A 21,712-nucleotide genomic window follows, 5' to 3' on the forward strand; every position below is an offset into this window, starting at 1 on the left:
TAAATAATAAACAACAAATGCAGCAAGACGACGGTACAAGATGCTGAAACCAACCCAGTTTGATAAGCTACCTGCATAGCCTAAGGTGGACTGTTAAGGGGCTGGAGTGATAGTACAGCAGGTAGGGCGTTTTTGCCTTGCACAAGGTGGATCTGGGTTTGATTCCCAGGATCCCATATGGTCTCCCGAGCACAGCCAGGAGTACTTCCTGAGTGTAAAGCCAGGAGTAAGCTCTGTGCATTGCCGAGTGTGACCCAAAAAGAAAAAAAAAGAAAAAAAAAGGTGGACTGTTAAGCAACCACAAATATATACTGAAAGATTTTGAAATGACTAGAAAATGACCATAACACAGGATTATATTTTTAAAAATACATGGGTAATATGAGTAATGGTAATATATTGCCATTAAAAAATAGCTTCCAACTTTATTTTTTAGTATTTATTTTTAGTGAAGCAATGTAGTTTTTACTGAATGGAACTTACTGGGCCAGAGCAATAATACAGTGGGTAAGGCACTTGCCTTGCGCACAACTAACCCAGGTTTGATCCCCAGCACCCCAGATGGTTTTCTGAGCCTGCCAGGAGATATCCCTGAGCAGAGGCCCAAGAGTAAGGCCGAGTAGTATCAAACAAGGCCCGAAAGTAAAACAAAACTTACTTAGAAAGATGCAAGAGAAAAAGAGAGAGGAGAATTATGTGTTGAAGAGAAAACAGGTTTCTTCAGAGTGGAAAACACAAGTAAACGAAGAAACAGAGACAGCAAGTGAGATATATGTTCAAGGGAGAACATGGGCTTGAAGAACAAACCTCCAATTTTATTTCTTAAAATAAGCATAAAAGGTAAAAAAAAAAAAAGGTAAAGGCCCTCCCGTTGTTCGTCGATTTGCTCGAGCGGGCCCAGTAACGTCTCCATTGGAGACTTTGTTGTTATTGTGTTTGGCATATTGAATACGTCACGGGGAGCTTGCCAGGCTCTGCCGTGCGGGCGAGATACTCTATTTAAATAAATGTTGGAAGGCTATGCATTAAACTGGGGAGTTTATGGGTATTTTGTTTAAATATAATTTCTCCATTAGTATGATTCATTTGTGCACTGTGATTTACAATGCTATTAATTACAATGCTACAGTTTTTGGATTACAATGTTGCTACACCCTCCACCAGAGTTTCTGCATCTTTCCACCACTATCTTTAAGAGGTTCCCTTTCTCTTTTTGGGAGGTTTTTGGGCCATACTCTTCTTTGCTCAGGACTTACTTCTGACTCACTCCTGGCACTGCTTGGTAAACCATATCCACTGCTGGAAATTGAACAGGAATCAATTACATGCAAGACAAATGCCTTATGTCTTGTATTCTCTCTCTTCCTCTTTTACTCTTTTCCCTGCTCATGCAATGGTCCACTTAGCAAATTCCTTCTATAAACAGACTCTGAGGGTCTATTATCACTGACCCTTTCTTTGGAGAAGGGGTTGGGCACACCCAGTGGTCCTTCAGAGAGTGGAGAGTCATTTTAGCAGTGCTCAGGGGAAACAACTGGTTCTAGGAACAAATTTGCTGAGCATGATACCCTTCAGATTCATCCACACTACAAACTGCAGGATTTCACCTTTTTTAGGTCATCGAAACCCTAGCCAAACAGGGCATTCAAACTCAGTACATCAGGATCCTCCGCGAGCTGTATTACGGATTCACCACCAGGATCTCACCATTCTACAAGGAAGTGATCATCGACGTAAAGAAAGAGGTTCGTCAGGGTGATGTCATTTCACTGAAACTCTTCAGTGCCACCCTTGAGAATGTCATGTGACAACTGGAATGGGAAGAAATGGGAGTGAAGATAGACAGTTGGCAACTACACCATCTCTGCTTCACTGATGACATCATTCTAATAACACCAAGCATTAGCCAAGCAGCACAAATGCTGGCCGACTTCGACCGTGAGTGTGGAAAGGTCAGGCTACAGCTGAATCTCACCAAGACAATGTTCATAAAAAATGAACTTGTCCCTGATGTTCCATTTGCTCTCAACATAACGAACATCTCCAAATGCAGCAGCTATGTGTACCTGGGTCGAGAACTCAACATGAGGAATGACTTGGTGCGCAGGAAGAAGAGAGCAGCATGGAACACCTTCAAGAGCATCAAAGAATTTGTTAAGAGGACGAAGAACCTTTGGCTCCGGGCACATTTTTTCGATTCCACCATTCTTCCTGCACTAACATACACCTCAGAGACCTGAGTCCTACGAAAACAGGGCTACTCGGGTCTCCCAAAGAGGAATCGAAAAAGCTATTCTTGGAGTATCACGTTTCAGTCAAATGAGAGAAAGAATCCGGAGTTCCAACCTCCATCGATGATCAAGAATCAGGGATGCTGTCTCATTTGCCAAGGTGTCGAAAGTCAGATGGATTGGACTAATGTGATTTAGAGATGACCGCTGGACTAGAGTTGTTACAGACTGGATTCCATGGGACGTCAAAAGGACGCGTGGCTGCCCACCTATGAGTTGGTCAGACTTCTTCATCAAAACCCTGAACAAACAGTTTGAGGCTCTTCGTGTTCCTGGAGCGAGTAGATGCCATTGGGCTACACTAGCACGCGACAGAGACAAATGGAGATGTTACTAGTGCCCGCTCGAGCAAATCAAAGATCAACAGGATGACAAGTAATACAAGTGATACAAGTAGTATTCCACTGTATATACAGATCGATTTCTCTCTGTGTTTTCCCAGTTTTCTAGAGTGCATATGATTATTAGAAATTATTTTATTTCATTTTTTTAATCATTTTGGCTTTGGACCCACACCTGGTGGTGCTTGGGGTCATGCCTGGCTCTAAGAGTGTATGTGGTGCTAGTAATGGAGCTGGGATTGGCTGCATGCAAGGCAAGAGCTTTAACTCCTGTGCTCTCTCAGCCCCTGCATATATTACCTGTGGTGGTGCTTGGGAGACCATAATGGATGCTGGGAATTGAACCCAGGTCTGCTGTGTGCAAGGCAAATACTGTACCTGCTGTACTATCCCTCCAGTCCCCATAATAACCATTTTTATATTTTGTTTTGCAGTGGTAGCGATGTAAGCAAGGCATTTGTTTTACCGTTGAGGCACAACTCTGGACTCCCTACACTAATTTTTTTATTAGAAAGTTTATTGGATAGTAGAAGGGAAAGGGAAAGGGAAAGAAATTCTCCAACCATAGAGACACTCAGTATAGGATTAAGTTTAATAATTATTTTAAAGTACCCTAAAGAAGTGTTCTCTCCCCAGTCAAGTGACACAGTATCTGGAGGTACGGTGTGGTCAGGTCTCCTGGAGATGCCAGTTGGGCACCCCTACCATGGGAGCTGCCTCTTAGGCAAGGAGGGTAGAGGGTGTCAAGAACTCCATAGTTTTCTTTAACCCTGAGAAGGAAGATAAGGACTCAGGTGCAATTGGGCCAGGCATGAAGGTCTCCAAGGGTCTCATGTCTCTTTTCTGATTGAGTTTCTGCCTCTCTGCACTCAGTTTGATGTAGGCAGGCAGGAAGATAGGGAAGGCCCCCTCCTAAGGCAATGGCAAAGGCTGACCTTGCAGAAAACAGGAAAAAAACAGGAACTAAAGTCTGATAAGACCCTCACCTATCTACAGCAACAGACTCAGAGAAGGTCCTGCAGAAACAAAAGGCCAGGAAAGTAATTTCAAAGAAGACCATCACCAACCCAACCCTATCCCCCTTGGTAACCTCCTTAGCAATGGACTTCGACCTAGGTAGAAGCCCCACGTGGGGGTAGGTTGGAGAAATCCTATAAAAGCCAAATGGAACAAAGAAAGGGCGCCATATGCTTCCTGAGCCCAGGTGCTGCTTGTGCCCACATGGCTGAGCACATGTGGTGCCTGAGCACATGTGTCGCCCACATCTCTCCTCTTGTGTACTTTTGTGCTTTCATGCCTAATGCTAGGATGTGTTGGAGAAACCCAGGTTCTCTTTTGAGCATGTTACTCTCCATTCTATCTCACTTTCCCTTCCTCCTTTAAAAAAACTCCAAATAAAATCTGTTTTATTTCACTGCTTGTCTACTCCTGAAATTCTTTTCTGTGAGGTGAGACAAAAACCCAGTAACCCTGAGTCCTGGGTGGCATAGGTGGATGGGAAAAAAATGATCATTTTTCTCCTCTCCGCTTCACATAAGCCACATGTGGGGCCCACCCACATCAGTTTCTATCCCTCTCTGGTGTTCTAGACCCTGGGAGACTAACTAGCTGAGGTGCACATCCAGGACCTCACTTGGTACACGCTAGAACCTGGCTCTGATCTACAGTTGCAACAGTGCCTTGGCCTCCAGCAGGTGCACTCAGGCAAGAGATGTGGTCAGCACCCAAATCATGGGGTCTGTCCTTGAGAAACTGCAGGGCCATAGAGATACTACAGGGGCAAGGCACTTGCCCTTGTATGCAGCAGACCAGTTTCATTCCTGGCACCATATGTGGTCAGTTCCCTGAGCACCACCAGGAATGGTCTCTGAACACAGAGCCAGAAGTAATCCTTGAGCACTACTGGTGTGGCTCCAAAGCAACAAACAAACAAACAAACAAAACCCAAAACAGACAAAACACTAAGCTCAAAGCAGCCTTCTATAGAACACATAAGCCGATTCCTTTTTTGGCAGTTCTATAGTTTTTTTTAAAATTTTATTCTATTTCTATTTAGTAGTTCACAATATCTGATTGCATTTAATATTCGAAAACTAATCCCACCACCATTACACTTTCCCACCACCCTATTTGGGATGTTTCCATCCTGAACCACAACCCCTGCCCCAAAACAGAACCAAAATAATTTATTTTGTATTGTTTGTTGGGCTGGAGTGATAGCACAGCAGGTAGGGCGTTTGCCTTGCACGCAGCCAACATGGCCGACCCGAGTTCAATTCCTCCACCCCTCTGGGAGAGCCCGGTAAGCTACTGAGAGTATCTCACCTGCATGGCAAAGCCTGGCAAGCTACCCCTGACATATTCGATATGCCAAACATAGTAACAATTGTCACGATGGAGATGTTACTGGGCCCATTCGATTGTTTGCTATGAATAAACTGCTGAAAATGCTCCAAAAAATTTCCTTAGAGGAAAATGTCTGAAGGTTTTTGTATTTCACCCAGGGGTCATTAAGCCCTTCTATAACATTTACATAAAATGTTTTAAAGGTGTTTTAAATGAGCCTTGTGTGCTTATATATTTTTTATATATGTGTGTGTGTATATATATCTGTAAAATAGATTTCCCTCTAAGATTGGTTGCCTTCTACTTTAAACCCCATCAAACGTGATGCGCAACTCTTGGAATATTATTGTTGTGAGGTATTAGTGGTTGAGTTGCCACAAATGCGCCCGCTTGGTCCAGGAATAGGTTCATTAGTGGGTGAGGCTTGGCCTGAGGATGTGGAGAGCGGCCGTGAGCATGGTGGCAGTTGAGTTCTGGAGGTTTCTGGCTGCTGGGGCTGGGTCCCTTGGGACTGAAAGGGGCCTCACCCGCCCCCCTCTGGGGTGCCCTGGTTGAAACAGCCTGCCATGGGGTCCGGCAGCATGGCTATAGTGAGTCTTTTTATGCTTTCTTCTGACAGAGGACAATGTGTGTCTAGATCATGGCATAGTTTTACAGTTTTATTAACACAATATAATGCACCCAGTGACTGTCTATTCATTTTTTTCACTGTGCGGGCCAGCACAGTCAGGTTTGGTGACTCTGATGGACAACTGGGCTACTCTTTCCACAATTGCTTTGTGATTCTTGGAGGAAATGTTGTGGGCAATCTCAGTACAGTAAGATTAGTTTCACATCAGCAGCACCTCAAGCTTCCTGACACTGTGAACCAGGAACTTCCAAAATCCACTGAGCAGAATTTGCTTTGTCTTCTTGTTGCTCCCATAACCCATGTTAGGCATCTAGATATGGTCCTTAAATCTTTAGCACACCCTGTTATTGATGCCTCTGAATTTCTGCCAACTCTGCTTAATCTTGACAGTTGTCAGAATGGTGCCTAATGAAATTCTTTGTGCTTTTTGATGATCTTGGGCTTCCCGAGGTGTCTGAGGGTGGCCAGGGTGCCATCTAGCAGGAGACAGCAGCCAACTCTGTAGGCAGTGCCAAGAAAGAGCCACAAGATGATTCTTGGAGTCACTTGGGAGGGTTGTGTGCAAATGTGTCTATTTCAGACCATAGACTTGAGTGCCCAAGTGGTTCCTGGATCTATGTGAATGCAGCCAGGTAAGGGTTTTCATTGTTAAAATAAATTCTACTGCCCACTCTTCAAACATATTTCCCTGGGCCTTCAGTGCCCTGAGCGAAGAGGAGAGCTGTACCTCCTGACCAAGGACTGGGAAAGATCCAGGCTGAACTTGGAGTCAGGTCAAGACAGAGGTCCTGGCTTCTTCAATGAGCTAGGTCGTTGACCTCTTTAGGAAATAAATCTCATCATCTTGTCAGCATCACAACCCTATACCATCTTCCTAACTCTGAGACATGCTCTGGATAAACGCTCTTGATCTCTGATGCCACAAGAAAACCGGTCAGAAAAAGTTCGTTCAGGCTAGATTGATAGTACAGCAGGTAAGGTTCTTGCTTTACACATGGCCACCCTGGGTTCAATCCCCAGCATCTCATATGTTTCTCTAAGCCAGCCAGGAATGATTCCTGAGCACAGAGCCAGGAGAGAGTCCTGAGGATTGCCAAGTGTGGGCCCCCAGCAACCCCACCCCTAGGAAAGGAAAGGGGAAAAAGAGAAAAATCTTGGTTCTGTAATGAACTTTCTTCCAGACTAATTTCATGCAAAGAATCTGCTGAGGAAAACATTAAAAATCTCCCTCTTCTCATTTTCGCATGCCCTTTATATCTATCTTGGAGCCCGCCAGGCTGATGTTGGCTGTGGCAAGTAGATCACATAGAAATTTGGAGAGGAAGAAATATATGCCCTTTTGTGAATCAGGCCAGAATATCATTAACGGCTAAATCTCAGTGGCCTGCTGCCCAGGAACAGCCACCTGAGCCTTTGAGGGAATCTGGGCCTCTGAGGAAAGTTCAGTCCCCAGGACCCCAGCTGGTAGGTATGGGAATGCCTGTGCTGTAACTTGTTGCTCTGAGAAGTTGAAACATCCGAGTTCTCTGCTGAGTGATAGAAGCGCCAATGTGATGGAAAAAGACTTTCCTTTTTCCCACTCATCCTCTGCAGCGCACTTTTACGCAACAGCATACTCCAGGGAGAGCAATGTGCGTCTCCCCCGTGTTAAGCCTCAGGCCAAGCTATCGCCCACTGGTTATTCAGAAAAATATTTTGAAGACAATGAGTGACCTTCATCTTGGTGATTTTAAAGATATCATAGTGAATGACAGAAGTATTTTTTCAAAGACTGGAATCAGACAGGCACTTCATTTTTTTTTTAAAGGAAATTTGGGCTGGCAATATGGCATAAAGCGCTGGAGTGCATGTTTGCATCTGGAAGACCAAAGACTCAATATCTGAGCACCACCAGAGTGACCCCAAGGCAATTAACCAAAAGAGGCCCTAGGCGTGACCCAAACTGTAGCACTGTAGCACTGTCCTCTCATTGTTCATTGATTTGTTCAAGCAGGCACCAGTAATGTCTCCATTGTGAGACTTGTTACTGTTTTTGGCATATCAAATACACCATGGTGAGCTTGTCAGGCTCTGCCGGTGACCCAAACACAAAATAAAAATATGGGTGGCCATACCCGGTGATACTCAAGGGTTATTCCTTGCTCTCCAGTTAGGAGTCATACCTAGAGGTGCTTGGGGTATCATATGAGACACCAGGGATTGAACCCAAGTTGACTCCTTGTAAGGCAAGCACCCTTGCCTGCTGTATTGTCACTCTGACTGTCCCCCTCCATTTTTAAAAGAGCATTTTATTTTAAATTTAGCATTCTTCATGAATTTTCATGTCACCCTTGCTTGGGGCTGTGTTAAATCATCTGTATCATTCCAATTTTAGTATATATGCTGCCAAAGCAAGCACAAAGGAAATTCTAGTACTTTCCAAGTGTAGGTATGTGTAGCAGTCCCAGAATGGTCCTGGAATTACCAGTTGGATATGTGATTCATGACCATTAAGAAAAGGAGATAGAGGCCAGCAGGAATCTGAATTAGTTCAGAAAGAATAGGTCACAATAAACCCACACCATGCTTTGTTCAAATTGCCTTGGGGCACTCAGTTAACACCTCAGAGGAATCTCATAGGTTAGAGCACTGGAAAAATTTCGTAAGGGTAGCAGCAAAATTAGGTGAAAGATGAATCGTTGAGTAATTTTTATTTAAAAACTGGATTGAGAGCCTGTAAGAGAGCTTCAAGGGCTGGAGAATATTCTTTGCACATGGAAGCCCTAGTTTAATTCCCTACACTGCCTGGGAGGGATCCCCCAGCATTGAGTCAGGAGTTGTGCCATAATGTGGCTCAAAAACATGAATCAAAGCCAAATCAAACAGAACTGAATGTATATTGTGGTGGAGAGTAGAACATTGTGTTCTTGCTTCCGATTATTGAAATAGAAAACTGTCCACCAAATCTAAAATAATCCAAAATTTTTAGGGAAAGCTACTACCTAGATGATCAAATGCACCAACCTCTTGATGGGTCCTAGAAAGATGGGCTGGGATCAGTGAGTCAAATGTCAACCAGGATGAATATCACTGAATTTAGAATTTCAAATAGGGGAGAAACATCCTGGTAATCCATGTGAAAAGCTGGGCAGTTAAACAGGCCACACTGTTTTATGATTCAATAATAAGTATAAGAGCCAGGGACCACCTAGTGATGGAGCACCTGCCTTGCAAGTGTGAAGCTGTGAGTTTGGTTCCTGGCACAGGACCAACAGGCTTTTCAAGTCCAGTTGGGATAACTGGCACTACCAGTTAGGATAACTCATGCCACAAGCAAGTGTGTGTTACTTTGATTAAAGTGTGATGAATGATGATATCCCCAGGAATGCTAGTGCCACAGATTGAGGGTGTGTGACATCCAGACATTGCAGCAGCGACAACAAAATGGGGAAAGGCAAGAGGAAAGTGGTGCCTGCATTTTAAAAAACCAGAAACAGGAACAAACCTGAGAATATTGAAATGGATAAGGAGGGGTCTGGAAGCAAAGGAGATGGGAAAGAAATATTTAAGGGGATGTGTTAAAAAATTTACAACAAAAATGCCCAAAGAAAGACACATCATGAAATTTTTAAAAAATTCTATTTGCTGAGCATGGATCCCTGGAAAAACTGCCTGTGTTGCCAGAGTGAAGCCACAAGTTTGATTCCTGGTGCTGCCAGTGTGCGTGAATCCTGATCCCTGGGATCTTCTATCTGAGTCTCTTGGTACCTCAACGGAGGGTGCAAGCTCCAGAGCACAGCCAGGTGTGTGCAATGACCACCAGTAAAAGACATGGGAGAGCCTGTGTGGGTAGGTGTGCAATTCCTGAGACCACATGTGAGTACCAAATTGATCTCCAGTGAGCACTAGCATCAGAATGTGCACAACAGAGTGTGACCTGCAGTGAGCAAATGTAAAAATACCACATTGTCATCACAATAGCAATGAAAAGAAGGGATAAGGAAAGCAGGAAACAGTAAGGGGCAATAAAGTAAAAGATTCCTGCATCCACAATCCCCTCTAAGGGGCAGTTGTTTTGAAACAGAGATGAGACTTGGGAGAGACTGTTTAAGATATGTGCTGTCAAAGTTATGTAATATTAGTAATTTACAAAATTATTTACTATTTAAATAGCAGGAAGCTTTTCTGGGGTTCAGAGGTATTGATGGGGTGATATTTAGTTTCCTCATCACCAAAATGAAGACCTTGATCTGATGATCTTTAAGACAGGGCTTCTTAAATGTTTTCCATTCATAACTTCATTTTGCCCAAGAAACTTTTATGTGACTCCAGCACATAGGTATGCAAAGAAAACACTTATGGGACTGGAGAGAGAGTACTGTGGGTAGGGTGTTTGCCTTCCATGCAGCTGACCCAGATTCAATCCCTGGTATCCCCTACGGTCCCTTGAGCACTGCCAGGAGTAATTCCTGAGTGCAGAGCTAGGACTTACCCATGAACATTGCTGAGTGTGATCCCAAAACAAACAAAGTTTTATAGAGTCTAAGGGTAGAGTGGCAGGTAAACTAAGAAAATTTTTATAATTCCAAGTGTTCCCAAATATGACTACCAGTCAAGCGCCAAGTACATGATCATAGGCAGACCAATGCCTATCACTTTCAGTTTGACCAAAAGAACTTCTAAAATTTCAATTAATGATCTCCAGCCCCCAGAAAGACCCCATTGATTCAAACACCAGTTATTAAAAAACTTCACTTATTATGAAAGAATTATTATTTTTTTGTGCAATAAGATAATTTATATTGAAACTTGCTTAGAAAGATGTGAGCGGAGATAAAGAGGAGAAATATGTTCAAAAGAGAGCACATAGAGACAAGCAAGTGAGATATGTGCTCAAGGGAGAGATTGGGCTTGAAAAGCAAGCTGCTGAAAGAAAATCCTTATGAGCTAGACACACTAAAATAATTTCTTCCTTTATATGTTAAAAATATTACACATATAAAAAAAGGAAAAGTTACCAATTCTATGATCCTTTAAAGAGGAGAGTCCAGGGGCCACTGTTCATCAGGGAGAGTGCTTGCCTTGCATGTGACCAACCCAGGTTGGATCCCCTGTATCCTGAGCCTCACCAGGAGTGATTCCTGAGCTCAGAGTCAGGAGTAAGTCCTGAACATCACCGGGTGTGGCCCCAAATCAAACATGAAAAAAGAGAGCCCAATTAACTAAAGATGCTTACTACATACTTTGGAATTCCTAATCAAGCAATAGCAGTGCACATTTGGAAGATTTTAATTTCTATAGCAAATTTGTAGCTAAAGCAATATCACCCTGAAGTATGCCAGTGTTCATTAACTAACTGCACACTTAGCTGAATCATCACTTAATCACTTAATCACTTAACTTCCCGTTAGTCGTCGATTTGCTCGAGCGGGCGCCAGTAACGTCTCCATTTGTCCCTGTCGCGTGCTAGTGTAGCCCAATGGCATCTGTTCGCTCCGGGAACATGAAGGGCCTCAAACTGATCGTTCATGATCTTGACGAAGAAGTCTGACCATCTGGAAGGTGGGCGGCCACGCGGTCTTTTGACATCCCGTGGAATCCAGTCGGTAACAGCTCTAGTCCAGCGGTCGTCTTTAAATCTCATTATGTGACCAGCCCATCTGATTTTCGACACCTTGGCAAATGAGACAGCGTCCCTGATCCTTGATCGTCGACGGATGTCAGAACTCCGGATTCTTTCTCTCATTTGAGTGAAACGTGATATTCCAAGCATAGCTCTTTCTATTCTTCTTTGGGAGACCTGAATAGCGTTCTCATCTTGTTTGCATAGGGCCCAGGTCTCTGAGGCATATGTTAATGCAGGAAGAACAGTGGAATCAAAGAGATGTGCCCGGAGCCGGAGGTTCTTCGTCCTCTTAGCTATTTCTTCGACGTTCTTGAAGGCATTCCAAGCCGCTCTCTTCCTCCTGCGCAGCTCAGGTGCCAGGTCATTTGTCATGTTGACCTCTCGACCTAGGTACACATAGCTGTTGCATTCGGAGATGGTCGTTCCATTGAGAGCGAATGGGGCGTCAGGAACAAGGCTGTTTCTCATAAACATTGTCTTCGTAAGATTCAGCTGTAGTCCTACCTTTCCACACTCACGGTCAAAGTCGGCCAGCATTTGTGCCGCTTGGCTGATGTTTGGTGTTATTAAAACAATGTCATCAGCAAAGCGGAGGTGGTGTAATTGCCGACCATTTATCTTCACTCCCATTCCTCCTCATTCCAGTCGTCACGTTTTGTTCTTGAGGGTGGCACTGAAGAGTTTTGGTGAAATGGTATCACCCTGCCGAACCCCTCTCTTGACATCAATGATTAGTTCTTTGTAGAATGGTGAGATCCTGGTAGTGAATCCGTAATACAGCTCACGGAGGATCCTGATGTATTCAGTTTGAATGCCCTGATTGGCTAGGGCTTCAATGACCGCTTCCGTCTCAACAGAATCAAAGGCCTTCTTTAAATCAATGAACGTTAAACAGAGCGGCATCTTGAACTCCCGAGAAACCTCAATGAGCTTGGTTATTGTGTGGATATGGTCGATGGTGCTGAACCCTTTGCAGAACCCTGCTTGCTTGCATGATCGTCTGTACTTTCAATGCACGTACGCTAGCATCAGATGCATCCATCGAGGACCTGATGGTACAAGCACGAATGATCAAGTATGACATCATTGGTCTGACCGAGACAAGAAGGCATGAATCTCACCATGCCGTTTTTGACACTGGAGAAGAATTGTTCCTCGGAACATGCGATAAAAGAGGTGTTGGAGGCGTTGGTGTCCTTGTCAACACAAACTTGGTCAAGAGCATTGATTCATTCGAATGCCTAACAACCCGAATCGGACGTTTACATTTGAATAGATGTGGCTCACTGCCTGCAGTTTCTATCTTCGTTGTCTACGCACCAACATCTCATTATGATGAAAGAGAAATCGAGAAGTTTTACATGGAGCTAGAGAAGTTCTATAAAGAAGAGCACACCTTCTACAAGATCATTGTGGGTGATTTTAATGCCAAGATAGGACCGAGAAGATCAGCTGAAGAACTTCACATCGGGACCCATGGCCTAGAATGGAACGAACAGGGTGAGAGACTGTCTGAGTTCATCATGTCGACCAAGACCATTCATGGTAACTCACAGTTCCAGAAGGCAGAATCTAAACGATGGACATGGGAGTCTCCCGGTGGACGATTCCACAACGAAATAGACCACATCATATTCAATCGACGGTTTTGCCTGACCGATGTCGCTGTTGTCCCCAAATTTCGAACGGGATCGGACCACCGTCTCCTTCGTGCAAAATTCTACTTCACAGAGAGGGGAGAAAGGGCTGCAAAGTTCAAAAAGAGAACTCCCAGAATGACCACCAACTGGGAACTCTTTGGTACTATTGCGGCAACATGGGAAGATGCCATTGTTGACAACATTGACGAGGAATACGATCAACTGGTTCAGCACCTCCATGAATGTGTGAAGAATGCCAAGAGAGAGATAGCCACAAAAAATCGCCTATCTTTGAAAACTCTTGAGCTAATTCGCCAGCGTGGTTTGGCGCATGCCTCAGGCAACCGCAAGCTAATGTCCGAGCTCGCAAAGCAGTGCAGAGATGCGATCAAGGAAGACCTCAAAGAGAGAAGAGCAGAAGTACTGGTAGATGCGGCAGAAGCTGGGAAAAGTATTCGTAAAGCCCGCCTGTCCTTTGCCAACTATAAGACCATGATGACTGCCCTCCGACGTCCTCATGGATCCATCACATCCTCCAGAACGGCAATGGAGAAGATTATCCATGACTTCTACTCAAATCTCTTCAATAGCCATGTCCACTTGCCGACATACCAAATTCCACAGGATGGATATGTCGTTCCCAACGTTCTCCCTTCCGAAATCCGACACACCATTTCGTCGGTAAAGAAACAAACAGCACCCAGCCCAGACAAGGTCAGACCTGAACACCTGAAGAACCTGCCGTCAGTACTCATCAATACACTGGCTCGGCTCTTCACTCGCTACCTGTCTGAATGCAAGGTTCCGTCCCAATGGAAAACCAGCAGGACCGTACTACTGTTCAAGAAGGGAGACATCCATACATTGGCAACTATCGCCCGATCTGCCTATTGTCTGTCATCTACAAGTTGTTCACTTGAGTCATCCTAAATAGGATTGGCAGAACACTAGATGAAGCTGAATCATATAAACTGTTATTCATTTTCATGGAGCTTTTGGTGTTGGGGTTGGCCACACATAGTGATGCATGGTCTGGTGGTGCTTGGTGGAATACATGTGGTGCCTGGAATTGAACAGAGGTCAGCAAGATTTGGGGTGGGAGAGTAAGGCAAGCTCTTAACCTCTGTCCTATTTCAGAGTCATTTTAATTTGCGTTATTATGCTGTATTGGGCTGGGTGATAGCACAGTGGGTAAGGTATTTGCCTTCCGCACAACTGACCTGAGTTCAATTCCTCCGTCCCTCTCGGAGAGCCTGGCAAGCTACCGAGAGTATTCCACCCGCATGGCAGAGCCTGGATAGCTCCCCATGGAGTATTTGATATGCCAAAAGCAGTAATAATAAGTCTCACAATGGAGACGTTACTGGTGCCCGCTCAAGCAAATCGATGAACAACAGGAGGACAGAGACAATGCTATGCTGTATTTACATTTAGAAAAGTACAGTTCCTTAAAAATTGTCATCTAAGAAGCCTGAGCCATAGTACAGCATGCATGTGCTCATCTTGCACATGACTGACCTGTGTTCAATCCTGGCATCCCATATGATCCCCTGAGCACTGCTAGGAGTAATTCCCGAGTGCGGAGCCAAGAGTAACCCCTGAACATTGCCAGGTGTGACCCAAAACAAAATAAAATTAAAAAACCCAAAAACAACTAAGAAAAAACTAAGGCTGAAGATGTAGTTTGCTGGTCAAGTGCATGACACAACAACATGTATGAAGCCCTGAGTTCAATCCCTGGCTGCACACATACACTTATACACACAAACACATGTATATGCACACATATATACACATGCACACACATACACATGCACACACATACATACACAAAACTCTCTAAAAATTTCCCATCTAAGGTAGTTCTTCCTTCTCTTCTCTGCTCTTGACTTTCTCTGTTCTATGTAGGGAATTTAGCATATTTTGAAATTCAGTATTTCTTAAAACCTAGCTCCTTAAACTTTGGATTGGGGATCTCATATGGGGATTACAATACTGAACGTGGGGATTGTTTTAAAATAACTTTTAGGGGCTGGACCGATAGCACAGCAGGTAGGGCGTTTGCCTTGCATGCAGCCGACCCAGGTTCGAATCCCAGCATCCCACATGGTCCCCTGAGCACCGCCAGGGGTAATTCCTGAGTGCAGAGCCGGGAGTAACCCCTGTGCATTGCCGGTGACCCAAAAGACAAAAAATAAAATAAAATAACTTTCATATGATTTAATATTAATTTTACTATTTGATTGTATGGGCTGGAGCAATAGCACAGTGGTAGGGTGTTTGCCTTGCGCGGAGCCGCCCTGGCTGTGCCAGGTTCGATTCCTCTGCCCCTCTCGGAGATCCCGGCAAGCTACCAAGAGTATCTCGCCCGCACGGCAAAGCCTGGCAAGCTCCCCGTGACAAATTCGATATGCCAAACACAGTAACAACAAGTCTCAAAATGGAGACGTTACTGGGCCCGCTGGAGCAAATCGATTTGGTTGTATATCTATTTTACATAACTTGGGGTTGTGTAAGAAAAGGGATCACAGGTGGAAAAACTTTAAGAATCCCCAATTTACGGCTGAGGAAAGGTGGGTAAAGCGCTTGCTTTGCATACAGTCAACCTGGGTTCAATCCCCAGCATCCCAAATGGTCCCCCAACCACTACCAGGACTAATTCCTGGTGCGGAGACAGGAATAGGATAGCCAGGTATCACTGGTTGTGGCACAAAAAGGAGAAACTAAAAAAGAATCCCCAACGTAAAGGGTGATTTAAGCAGAAACACGAAGTTGGCAGCAGAGTTATAAGTTCAGAACTCTTGAATGAAGTTGCATGAAAAAAAATCCAGCTTGGTCCCCGCTCATCCACCTCCTGGGCTGCTAAGAGGGAAATACAAAGTCCTCAGGGCTGACATCTTCTAAAAGAATCTTCCTTCCTTCCTCCCTTCCTTCCTTCCATCCTTCCTTCCTTCCTTCCTTCCTTCCTTCCTTCCTTCCTTCCTTCCTTCCTTCCTTCCTTCCTTCCCTCCTTCCTTCCTTCCTCCTTCGTTCTTTCCTCCCTCTCTCTATTTTCTCTCTTTTTGTCTGTCTCTTTTCTTGCTGTGTGCTGTGTTCAGGGTTTTTTCCTGGTTCTGCACTCAGGATTCACTCCTGGTGATGCCCAGAGAACATCTGTAGTGTGGAGATGGAACACAGAAAGTCCTTCTCTTTCTGTTTACTCCACATCAGAAACTGTCCTACTGACTGTGACTTTTGTTCTCTGTGTCCTCTTGGAGGGCATGTCTGGTGAATGTTGTGATATCTGATCTGTTTCTGCCAAAGTGTCAGACATGTCCTAGGGGCACAATTAACAGATGAATCTGATCTTTCCCACTCTCTTTTGGGGGAAGGGCCAAACATGGCTCAGGGATTAGTCAGGGCTCTGCGCTCAGAGATCACTCCTGGTGGGATCAAGGAACCATATGTGGTATGCAAATGCCTTTTCTGCCATACTATCTTTTCAGCCCCAGCCTCTTCCACTCTTTCCCTATAACATGTTGTCTGTCAGCAGTAGGGGACAGCTCTGATTTCACTGGTCATGCCCCAGATGCAGTGCATGCCTATGAGACACATGCCTATGAGGAGATACAAACACTCAGTGTTTCCAGAAAAGGCAGTACAGGTTTGTAGGATTGAAGGACTGAGCTGAATATAAGTACAGGTTGGAAGCTGACCAAGTAATACGCAACGGGGGTTAGGGGGGTGTGCCAGGTGGAACAGTGGGTCCAGATGGTCTAAATGGTGTGGAGGATCTGTGTTTGCAGATCCAGATGGCTGACCTTGGCAGACATAGTAGAAGCAAATACCCATATGCTTTCATATATTTTTCTTAAGGGAGCATGCGTGTTGAATCCACGTGACCAGATTTTAATGTATGTTCTTGCAGGGTTACAATAGTTAAGAGGTGGTATGCCTTCTCTGTCAGCACCACAGAACAATAGAATATCTGTGTGCATTATATACATGCATACATGTTCTGATTGCCCACACATACACATACATATACATGTCTTTGCCTCTTGCAATATTACAGAATGCCTAAAATTCTTGTGATTTTCTTTTTTGGTTTATAGATAGCACTGGCAATGCTCAGGGATTACTCTTGGCTCTGCACTCAGGAGTTACTCCTTGCAATGCTTGGGGGACCATATGGGAAGTCAGGGACTGAACTTGGGTTAGTTGCTCACATGCAAGACAAGTTCCCTACCTGCTGTACTATCACTCTGACCCCTAAAATTCTTGCACTTTTCTAAGTGCAACACTAGAAGTGGAGCTGGAGAGATAGCACAGGGGTTAAAATGCTTTCCTGGCATACAGTGCATCTTGGTTTGTACATGTCACCCCAAGTACTGCCAGGGGTGACCCCTAAGCACAAAGATAGGTGGAAGCCATGAGCATTGCTGGGTGTGGAGCAGACACTCCCCACCAATAAAAGAACATTAGAAGTATCTTTAATTTTAGTGACTGTCTTTGAAACCAAGCACCTTTGACTTAGTTCCTGACACAGAAATAATAAAATCCCTTGAAATTTCTTGGGTGAGAGGAGTATCTTTTTTACTTTTCCTTTGCTTTTGATGAGGGGTTGTGCTCAGGACTGGCTCTGTGCTTAGGTGGGGTTCAGGGATCGTATGTGGTGCCAAGTATGGAAAACAGGTTAGTTGCAAGGCATGCCTCTCTTGTTCTGCTCATTCTGGTTGCAGACAATTCCCCCCCCCCCTTTTTTAGGTTTAAAAATAGAAAAAAAAACATGACTGGCACTTATGAAGTGCTTATGAAGTTCTCCATGTGCATCTCACACAAATTATTGTTACCTCCCCATTTTTTTTTTCAGGTTGAAAGCTAAGGTTTATAAAGGCAAATAGCTAATATGGGGGCCACACTGGTAACTGGATTTTATGTCAGGTCTACTGGACCGCAGAGCCTTTGCTCATAAATGCCAAGTGAGTCCACTGATACAATTTGGCTCTCCAGTAACACTTAAATCCCCAATAAGAATCTTTCATCTGATAAAATAGTCGATCACATTTCTGGTCCATTTTAATTGCTCAGAGATTTCTTTTATTTTTTTTTCTTTTTTGGCTCACACCCGTAGATGCATAGGGGTCACTCCTGACTATGCACTCAGGAATTACCCCTGGCGGTGCTCAGGGGACCATAGGGGATTCTGGGATTCCAACCATGTGCAAGGCAAACACCCTACCCACTGTGCTATCACTCCAGCCATGAAAGTTCTATTTCTTGAGGGGAAATCTGATTCCCAGGCCTCCAATAAATGTTTAATAAACCAAGTCATTTTCTCCCCACATGAGAATCACTGTATTATGTATGCAGCTTTCCATTTTAAGAAGACAAAGGATCTATTTGTACAGGAAAAGGAAAGAGCCAAAATAGAGTTTTTTCTTTCCTTTTACTTCTGGGCCACAGCTGGCTGTGCTCAGTGCTTACTCCTAGTTCTGAGCTCAAGAATTAGTCCTGACAGGCTTGGGAGCCACATGAAGTCCTGGGGATTGAACCCAGGTCAGCAGCATGCAAGGCAAGAGTGTCTAATGACTTCCCATGCAGATAGATCGTCAAAGGCATGGATTATTATAAAACAGTACATCTCAACTATCATGGAATGAATCAGTTAAGATGCTTGCCATTGGTTTCAGGATCTGCAAATATCCTTCTACTGTATGTTTGTTGCTATTTTAATACCTAGTGCATTAAAAATGATACATATTTTTAAATGATATATTTGAAACACCCTTATTGTGACAGTGGAAAATAGTATAGCCCATTAATTGATTGTCCTGAATTGTCTTTGGGGTTTTATGTTACCTTAGGAGGAGAGCTATCTACCAGAAAATAGCATATTTTTATCCATATTATGGGCTGGAGCGATAGCACAGTGGATAGGGCATTTGCCTTGCAAGTGGCCAACAAGACTGACCTGAGTTTGATTCCTCTGCCCCTCTCAGAGAGCCCGGCAAGCTACCGAGAGTATCTCGCACGCACGGCAAAGCCTGGCAAGCTACCCGTGATGTATTCGATGTGCCAAACACAGTAACAACAAGTCTCAAAATAGAGACATTACTGGGCCCCCTCCAGCAAAATCAATGAACAACGGGAGGACCATGGACAGTCATCCATATTTATGAGTAAAATAAAGGAGTAAATTCTGACTTCAGCTCTGTCAGTAAAATATGGTCTTTGGAAATTAACTTTCCTTTATAGGACCTTATGATCTTATTCTCAGCTTCAGAAACTAAATTTACAAGGATATTAAGTAGCCAATATCTAATCAGTCTATAAATCTAAGGAGATATATTAAAAAAGATTTCAAGATTTGTTACAACTACTCTCACAAACTCCTGCCAACAGAGATTCTAGTTGAACTTTGTAGCCTGATTAGAAGTGTCAGATACTTTTCCCCACATTTTCTATACTTTTAAATAAACAATTTTATGCTTGGAGAGATAGTATAGGAGGTAAAGCACATGCTTTGGGTGTGATTGACCCAGTTCAACTCCCTTGAACTCATTCCCCTGAATGATCCTGGACATAGAGAGGGGAGTAAACCCTGAGCATCACTGGATGTGCCTCAAAAAATAAGTAAATAAAATCAGAAGCTTAGAATAAACAAGCAATTCTTTATAAACTGTGTGCTTGTGTTTAATCTCTAGTATTGAGAAATTAGGAGCATAATTCCTAGACCACCCTTCTTGTGCGAACATATTGCATACCTGAAACTCCAAATGTCCACCCTTCCTGTTTTTAAAAATTTTTATAACTTTATTAATCTATCAATTTAACAAATTATCAAGTTAATTCCTCAGAGATCAGAGTTACAGACATTCAATATTCCAGTACTAATCCCACTACCATTGCACCTTCCCACCACCATTATTTCCAATTTTCCCAACCATCCCTTAAGCCTGCCCCCATAGCAAGCTATCAATAATTTATTTTATATTGCTTGTTATAAATAATTTGCTAAAAGGATGATAAGAAAATATTTCCTTAGATAATAGTGAGGATTGTTGTATCTCACCATGGAGCTATTAAGCTCTTGTATAAGAGATTATTAAGATGATGTTACAAGTTAAGGCTTCTGTGTTTATATTTTGTTAATCAAAGTGGGTTGCTTTCTACATTACATCCATCGAATCTTGTGTGGTACTCCTGGTTTATCAGTGTCATAGAGTTTGAGATGTCATGCGTGTTCCAGGAAGTCTAACATTTTTAATGAGGTGTTTGAGCTGGAGTTAAATTTTTTAACTGGGTGGCAGCTTTGTGTGTGTGTGTGTGTGTGTGTGTGTGTGTGTGTGTGTGTCAGGGCTTTCAGAAGATGGAGGGAGATGGAAGGAGGCAGTACATTCCCAACTCTGTGAAAGCCTGGAGATTTCAGTCACAAAACCCACATACCTGAGTTTTTCAACAAATAGATTTCTGAATGAGGCTTGTGTGGGGTCTGGCCAGGAACATGGCAGTAATTGTGGAGTGTGGAGGTTTTCAGCTGCTGGGGCTCTGTTTGGACGGGCATGGAGCTCACTCACCCTGCCTCCAGTGTGCCCTAGATGACTCAGTCTTGTGCATGGTCTGGGAGAAATTTTGCCCTTCAGTTTGAATTTGATAATTCACAGAACTCATTGAAAACTGATGAGCTATTATTTACAACAGCAGAAAGATGCAGTTTAAAACAAGTCCAAGATGTGAATCAAACATAGGCCCAGAGGGTTCCAAACACAATTTTTAGTTACCCTGTCTACATGGATGGAGTTAAGAGTAGTGTTAACTCCTCAGAGACCGTTAGCGGGTAGTTAATGGTCAGTTCAGCGGGTAGGGTTTTTGCATGTGGCCAACCCTGGTTTGGTCCCAGGCATTCCATATGATTCCCCAAACCCCATCATGAGTGATCCGCAAATGTAGAACCAGGAGTAAGTCCTGAGTACCACCAAAAATAAAGCAAAAAACAAGAACCAAACCCAAAGAGTGTTAACTTCTTCAAGCTGTTATATTATGTTGATGTATTGCCAACCAGGGAACTTCACCTGGTATCTTTACTAGGGTTCTCTAGTCAACTCTCCATGTGATTAGTCTCAGTCTCCAAACTTTCACGTTGTTGGAATAATGTGTAATTTAAAAGCCCCTACTTTAAGTCACATGGTCTCTTGAGGCATTGTTGAAGGTCCTCAGATAAACAATAATATTCATTGAGGAGAACTTCAGCTCAGAGATTCCAGCCAGGAGTAAGTAAGGGCAGAACTGAAAAGTCCTTTAGGACCAGCTTAAATTCCTTACTGCATTAAAATACAGAAGTTCAATTTTAGATTAATTCTCAGAGGTCATTTTTAAAAACACTTTTTTAAAAAAAATTCACAATAGTCAATTGCATCCTCAATTCAGGAAGAGACAAAAAGAGAACATTAATCCAATTGTCTACTGTAGTTCCTGTGGCAGAGAACAGTTTCCCATCATTCTACCATAGTTCATAAAATGGTTAGGTTAGAAAAATCAGATTCCTAACCATTGTTGCTAAAATGGGGAACAAATCAGAACTGAAAACAAACTTGCTTAAGTCAAGGTCAGGAAGAGGAACAATAAAAATCTTCAGAACAGGGTGCATGATAGAAAAATTAAAAGTCAAAGAAAGTAAAACCTTGCATTACCACTTGGATTCATTCATGGTGCAAATAAAAAAATAAATAAATAAACAAAAGATGTTCCAGATAATAACTGACCAGTTTAGGAGGTGCTTTTGTTTTATTTTGACCAAAAATTTTTGTTGATTATTAACATTAGTACCAAAAGTAAAGAATTTAATTTGTAGTGCCTTTGGACATCAATGATTAGGT

The 21,712-nt window shown here is 43.4% G+C and overlaps 1 non-coding gene and 1 pseudogene across 1 annotated transcript; both read right to left on the reverse strand.

Moving 5' to 3' along the window:
• Window positions 1-5,670: 5,670 nt before the first annotated feature.
• LOC130016213 (60S ribosomal protein L32-like) lies at window positions 5,671-20,400 on the reverse strand (annotated as a pseudogene).
• On the reverse strand, window positions 7,903-8,007 carry LOC130017154 (U6 spliceosomal RNA). The gene has a single exon (XR_008791340.1). It is a non-coding gene; the product is annotated as a U6 spliceosomal RNA (small nuclear RNA).
• Window positions 20,401-21,712: the final 1,312 nt, after the last annotated feature.

Source organism: Sorex fumeus, unplaced genomic scaffold, assembly GCF_029834395.1.
Source record: "Sorex fumeus unplaced genomic scaffold, SorFum_2.1 ptg000007l, whole genome shotgun sequence".
Lineage (NCBI taxonomy): Eukaryota > Metazoa > Chordata > Mammalia > Eulipotyphla > Soricidae > Sorex > Sorex fumeus.